Here is an 8,047-nt window from a genome sequence, read left to right as displayed (position 1 = left end):
CAGCAAATTGTAAGATAGTAGATAACACTACCAAAAAAGTCCTGAAAGCTTGCAAACCTGGAAACGAACAGTGTTTTCTTTCACATAAGCTTGCACTAGGGGTTGGGAATACAGGGGGTGGGAATAGGAGGAAGAAAGGTTGAAGAGTTCACACTGATGTAAAATCATAGAACGGTTTGGGTTGGAAGGGACCTTAAACATGACCTAGTTCCAACCCCCCTGCCATGGGCAGGGACACCTTCCACTAGACCAGGTTGCTCAAAGTCCCCTCCAACCTGCCCATGAGCACTGCCAGGGGTAGGGCATCCACAGCTTCTCTGAGCAACCTGTTCCAGTGCCTCACCACCCTCACAGTGAAGACCTTCGTCTGAATGGCTAATCTAAATCTATTCCCTTTCAATTTAAAGCATCCCCTTTCCTACCCCTACCTGCCCTTGTAGAAAGTCCCTCTACCACTTTCCTGTCAATCCTCTTTAGGTATCGGAAGCTGCTCCAAGGTGTCCCTGGAGCCTTCTCTTCTCCAGGATGAACTACCCCAGCTCTCTCAGCCTGTCTTCATAACAGAGGTGCTCCAGCCCTCTGAGCATCTTCATGGTCCTCCTCTGGACTCGCTCCAACAGGTCCATGTCTTTCTTATGTTGGGGCCCTAGAGATGAATGCAATAGTAAACCATTGATGGTAAATAAGCCATCATTTCTTTGGAAACTTTAAGTTTTTTCCAAGTTGTGTTTGTTTTTTTGGTTGGTTTTGGTGTGTTGTTTTTTTTTTTGTTTGCTTTTTTTTTGTTTGTTTGTTTTTCTTTTTGTGTGTGTGTTGGGGTTTTTTTTTGTTGTTGGTTGGTTTTGTTTTTTTTTTTAAATCAGTATAATGGGATATACTTGGGTTGCAGATTAAATAAAAACCAAGACTGTCTCCAACAAACATTACTGATGGAAGAACAAAGGTTGAAAACAAGGTCTAAATCATCTTTTTCATAAGCTTGAAACTTCACCAGTTTCATCTATGAAATCTACCTTCTAAAATTGAAGAACAGAATAAGAGTAAGGATAAGATAGTCAACAAATTACATCACAGAGATTGAAAGCAATCCAGTGAGCCTGCACTAGCTTATCCTGTTGTATACAGAAAGTACTAGGCATCAAGATATCATAGAAAATAGTTTAGATCTTGCTAGCCTAACAGAATAAAAATACATTGATTGATATTTTGGATAAGGAAGAACAAACCAACCCACCATCCCCAAACCAAAAAAATAAATCACAAAATAACTTATCTCTGTCATTTACCCAGTAGCTCTGCCACTCTTGGGGATAGTGAAAAATGACAAACCATTGCCAACTCCCAGCATTCCTTTATGAGCCTCCACACATCTTCATCAGAACTCCCATGGAAAAGCCTACTTCATATCGTTTTGTGACCACCTGCCTTGGCCATTTATGCAGCCAGCTGTCCACCCAACACAGGTAATGAAGTACCGATATAGTCTAATAAGGTAATAAATTTTAGATTAAATTTATGTTTTAAACAACAGAACCTGTTAAAAATTATTCCACGTTTTACTCATCTCTATGACTTAAAATGGAGGAAGCACATAATGACTGGGATTCCAGCCACCAGTTAGGACCCTAGAAAATAGAACAGGCATGTTTTTGTCAAGTTGCTTCTGCAACTATATAGAAATTTTTTAAGCCAACTTACTTCAAATTCTTGTGTTCCAGAATTCCTGTGGCTTATCAGGGAACACAATGAGATGAACTCTGTACTAATTAGTTAAAACATCCCCACAAAACTGCTAAGTACTGAAGTGCGCTACAGCCTTTACTAAGAATTTTTTCTACATTAAATCTCCCTCAAAGTTCTTTGCCAAGTATGATAGAACACAGATAATTTCATATTCTAAAGAAAAAAAAAGACACGATACTTGTCCATTTGGCGTCAAGAATGAATTGTTGCATAAGTGACAATTTCAGTGGATTTTTATAAACCCTTTTTAGAGCAGAAATGTTTTTCAAAGCAGTTGAGCAAGCTAGTTTCTTACCACAATTTATATGTCTACTAAAAAAAGTCACAGGCCTATTAGTCTTTGATTTTAACAGTTCTTCCTGGTCTTGGAACATTCAGAAGACAGCACAGTCATGCTTCCATGAAATAACTGTTTTGATTACATCATGCTTGCTCATTACAAGTTTTCATTTTTGACATTAGGACATAGCACTAAACCCGTGGCTCTTCCCAGTGGATTTCTGAAGGTGTAGATGGCTCAGACAAGAATCGTCCCTGCTTTGCACCATCCCAAGTCCTTAGCTAAATTGTCATTTCCTTCATGCATACTCACTTCCCTCCACATCGTGATTTGTATTTGGCATGCTGTCTTTATGCCTATGTTTGTAATTTCTTCACAGAAACGCTGGTCTAAACCTCAAGATTCATCTATTTGGTACCAGCATTGGCAGTAACATCATATTGCATTTGTACATATTTTAGATACACCACAGTAAATATCCCCTTTTTGGTGTAAAAACAGTCAGCTTCTAGCTACAGCTGTGCAGCAGCATTGATTGTATCAGTAAAGAGCATTCAGCTGTAGGTAATCCAGAAAACTCAGAAAAGCCAATGGCAGGAAAATACTTTTTCTACTTTTTCAACTAAGTATTTAGGTAAATGCCTATCATCCCCGAAAGATTTTTAATTGTTAGAGATGTTAAAAGTTCAGCTCCAAGAAGGAAGGGCAGTATCTAGTCCTGGTTAACTCCAAGAATCATGGATGATAGACCAGTTAACCGTCTTTTTACTGCTTAACTAACTTTTACTGGAGTTCTGGAATGCGATGGATAGATGAATACTACCGTAGCTCCCCCTGCTGATCAAATAGTCTTCTTGTATATTACTCATGTATTGGCAAACATCACCTTCAGCCACGAAAATAGATGAAAAATTGGTATTTTATGACTTAAATTGCCAGACCAATCTAAGACCACATTACAACCTTTTGGCATCTGAGCTGACTTCAGATAAAACAAGACATCCTGAGACTCACTTTCTAGGGTGGAACAGGTGAATTAAGTGGGTCAAGACCTTTTTATCACTATGCTATTCTCCTAAAGCAGCCCACCCCAACCATTCATTTTTTTCTTATCTGAAGGTATAGAATATGTTAAACATTAACCCCAACCAAATATTAATAGATTTATAATCTTTATTGTTTACTTACATACAATAAATATAATACAGAACAAAAACATCACACTGATTGTATTACACAGGCTGTTAATCAAAACACATTACATTTTCTTTTCATGAGCCCTTTTGTAGGGTTTTGGTATTGGATATTAAGAATTTCAATTTCTAAACCTATCGACACAAAAGCAATCTTCCAATTTTCACCTTTACACATTTCAGATTTCACATATATACTGGTTTGGTTAGAAACACATAAGCACTGTTCAATATTTGCAATATAGGCCTGTAATTTCCATTCATTAGATCTCTATTAATATAGAAAATTTAAAAATAATTAATAGCTTAAATCTGATTTTAATTAAAAATACTTATTCTATATTTCTCATTTAACTGACACCCCCCAAAAATGAAGTGACAGGACAAAGACACTGTGGGCAAAAGCCCATGTTCATTTTTAAAAAACAAAGGGCAAAAGTTCTGTTACTTGCTTCACCTCTTTAATTCTGCCATAAGGAAGGAACCAATTTGGTATAAAGTGGGGAAAAAAAACAGAATGCCTTTCTGAAGAGACATGCATCTTCATTTCAGATTTACCAGTACCATCCTGTCGTTTTCTTGGCTTAAAATCACTGCATCAAGCCATGATTATATGTTTTTCCCTGCATGAGTATAGTTATCATTAAACGGAAATTAGATAAAAATGCTACTTTTTTTTTTTTTTTTAAATCAAAAATAGATCAAGGCTTAACACACTCTGAAATCAGGTATTTAAGCACAAATGCAATACAAATCAGCAATTCATATCCTGGTCTCACTAGGGAAAATGGTTAAAATATTAAGAGATGCTTCATAAAGAATATACACCTGGAACTAGCCATGCTCTCAGAATATCTGAATTAACAGGAAACAGTACAGATTCATGCAAACAAAAGTTTTCTTCAGTTGAAAGTTCTTCAATTAAAGCAGCTTCTGCTTTAAAAGTATTATTCAGAATTCACTGAAATTTAGCACAAAATGTAATGCCAAGACCACCATCAAAACTACTAACCATTGCGTTTGTGCATCTCTTAATGCACACTAGCTCAGGAAGTTTCATAAATCAACCTGCATAAACAAATAAGGAAAGTTTCATGAACAATTTTGTTTTACTAATACCCACTCCAAAGAGAACTTATATAAATTTTAAATCATTACAAGGGCCCCTTCAGCCATACGGTGCTGACATTGCATAGCACGCTCATTACATTTCTCTTAATTCCACTCAGATAACATCAACTTGAACAACTGGCTGAGCTTTCAGTAGAGTTTTGTGTGAACAGCTTCTCACAATCTTCAGTTAATAGAGCACTCATTTGTAGCTGGACGGTATGTGGGACTTCTACACACTTCACAAAAAACCCCAAAACACTCAACCTAAAACCCCCAAAATACAGACAAGAAATTCCTTAGTATGTACACTCGCCAAATAGAATGTTTTTCCATGTGTTTGTGGTTTGTTTTTTTTTCCCCTACAATCACAGGACTTAATTTAAGCATTCCAGTTCAATATGGAATTATTTAAAACACCTACTTTCTGTATTTGCTAAAGATCAGAGAGATTAATCCAATACACTATTGACTAAGCACTTCCTGTATGTAGCTGGGCTATGTAAGATATTACCCTTATGATTTTACAGCTGATCCCACATGCTTCCCAGTAAGATTCTTTGTTTTCAATTAAATTTTTGGTTTTGCTTAAAGTGTTGGGTTCTTTTTCTTCTCCCGTAGGTAAGGGATACTATTTGGCTGGAAAACCCCTGCCCTTCCCCTAGCTAGGGGAAAAGAAGGAGATTCTGAAAATATTTTAGAAGTTACTCATTCAGGTAGAGGAACTCATTTAATTGGCATTCAGAAGGTCGGATTTAGGCAGAAGCATCACCTATAACACAAAAAAGGAAGAAAATATCTATGGGCTAACATCAGTAATAAATTGAAGGACATCCCTAATGAAAACACAGTAATTTGCATATAATAAAATAATTTCTATGCTAACTGGCTAATTTTCTCAGTTTGCTAAGTATGGAATTTGGTTTTGGTTGGTAAAGAAAAGCAGAAAAACTTCAGGAACATATGTGAGGAACTAGAGAAACGTCCCTGAATTCTTATTTCTGAGGCCATTCCAGTATCCAGTCATATTTCTTCTGTGGAACATATACAAAATCTGTGCATCTTCCCTGACAAAACACTCGAAAGTTCATTAAAAAAGAACGCTGGATACAACTTTATAAACTGCGATGCAGCTAAAGAACTCTGCGCTTGTAGAACTAAACAGTTGCTTGCTACAAAAATCCTCAGAGAAAAGCCTTTTATGCTTTTTAAAAGCAGGATATGAAAACCAGATGAAATTGCGGATGCGTTCCACATCACAGGAGGCATTCCAGAAAGTCTGGTAACCTGCTAGTACTAGATGTAACAATGCAATAGTTCAGAGGAGAGTGAGAACACAGGTAACCAAGTAGAGGCACATTTGTGTGTTAGATTTGTGTTTTATATTAAATTTCTAAGAATATAGAGAACTAGGGCAGCCAAATAAAATTACAGTAGCTTTACCGAGAGAGGAAAGGAAATGCCTTATTGCATCCTTTGCCAACTTTATGTAAATGGAAATGTCAAATCAGAAATCATTAAGAGGAAGTTAATCCTCAAGGCTAATGACTATGATTCACATATTCTAGTGACAAGAAGTTCTTCCAGAAGTATACAACTAAGTGGATAACGCTTCTTGTACTGCTGATTTAAAAGAGAAGTCATGTAGCAAAACAAACTTGCCTTCTAAACAATTAAGCTGTATGATGCCTATAGGGAAATATTTTTTGTGACCAGTTACAGTAGTTTGCTTACCATTTTATCAGCATTAAATTTATATTACTAAAGCCTTAAAGCAAACCACTCCAAATGTATTCTGCAGACAGGAACACTGCAAAGGCATAAAGGTCAACGTGACTGTGGAGTTTCTTTTCAATAAAGTTTTACTTTATTAATGCTGTCTATGACTCTCATGAGCTTTGGATCAAATCCCAGTCTAGCCAAAGTAGCTTTACTGGAAAAACAAACAAAAATCCCCAAAGTGAACAGACCTCATTTATCTCATTAAATTTTTATGAATATATTTACGTCAGAAGATTTATACTGGTACTTTACCCCAGAATCAGATTATGAATTGGTATTGCCTAACTTTGAAAGTTAATGTCGTGTCACTATCATGCCGTAAGTGCAGCTTCAAAATCAGCAGCGTAACTATTAATTTATATGCTGCATAGTACAATAAAGCAGAAACTACACCCAAATTGCAGCATCAGTTTAGAATGGATTTTTTGTCCAAAAAGTAATGAAGGATTGGGCAGAGTGTATTTTATTGTCACCTTTAAACACTCTTAACATTTGCATCACCCCTGACAAGTATAAAAGAGTTCAACATGAAAGTTACATGACAGAAATGTCTGAGTGAAATGTGAAAATGTTTGTAACGATGTTATAAGCAGGAATCAGTTATCAGCTCTCACAACATACAGCATCATCCATATCTCCCTGAGAAATCATGCCCTGCAATGATCATGTAAAACAAAATACAGCATTAATGCAATCCTGGATTTTAAAGAAAAATGAAAAAATAATAATAATTTAAAAATACTCCAACAACCAAACATGCATAACAACTGTTTATGAACCAACACTTAAATGCTACTATTAAAATTGCAGACACTACATATGACAGCGATAGCAGAAATGGTAACTATCTCAAAACCTAACCCAAACAAAGAAAATTGATTACAAGTACCATTCTACAGTTAGCCATATAACTGAACATTGTGATACTAATATTATTTTTTGTTTCTTGATTTTTGAGTATGCCACTTCTTAACTTCATTTAGAAACATACGAACACACTCTGCCTTACTGAGGCCCATTTTCATATGAAATTTGAAAATGTGTCCATAAACACACCCCATGTCTAAAATTTAACTGTTTTTCCCCCTCCTCTGATAGCTTGGCTTAGCTCATTCCCTAAAATAGGAGGTTTAGCTAATTTCCCTAAGATAGAATGTTTTAATAGGGAATAGGAATGATGACATTCAACACAAAAAGAGGTGGAACCAAGAATTACAAAGAAATCATTTTATAACCTTGTTTAAAGCAATCATAGTTATGAATAGCACTACCTAGGCACAATGGGTATTGTGAAAAAAAATGACAATTACAACAGCACACACCAAGAGAAGTAATTTGCAGGGTCTTCCTATTTTTTCTAGTTCATTACAAGGAGGTATGCAATGCATATACCAGCATACCAGGTCAAGTATCATATGCAGCACCATGGTTTATCCTTAAAGAATACCACTGCTTAACACCGTATTTCCACAAAACACCACCACAGTGAGATAACCAGGCAGTGCCTTAGCCTTAGCCTTCCTGCTTCTGAGTGTCAGTGTGCAGTCCGCTCCAGCCCAGTTCCACAATAAGCCAAATCGGTCACATACTACAGCCCCCACCCCCTGATATGGATTTCTGCAGGCAAAAAGCCAACAAGCATGATGCAATGCACACTGGGCAACAGAAACATAAGGCCCTCAGTGTGTTCAGTGGCATTCATGGGACGCGTATTTTAAGTAACTGTCAAGTACTGATGTAACATGTATTTCAGTTCTTTCCTGAATTAGTAATACATCTACAGCAGCACCTTGTAGTGAACACATTTTCAGCATGACTGAAACCTGACAGAAAATGGCCAGAAAAACTGAAATCCTTTTTCCCCTTTGTTCTGGAGTACAGTATACAGTATATATAACTACGCAAGACTCACCAAAACCCTAAAAGCGAAGGCGTGCTA

Source organism: Nestor notabilis, unplaced genomic scaffold (assembly GCF_000696875.1).
Source record: "Nestor notabilis isolate BGI_N333 unplaced genomic scaffold, ASM69687v1 scaffold50, whole genome shotgun sequence".
In the NCBI taxonomy this organism is placed as follows: Eukaryota; Metazoa; Chordata; class Aves; order Psittaciformes; family Psittacidae; genus Nestor; species Nestor notabilis.
Note: the sequence above shows the minus strand (reverse complement) of the source record.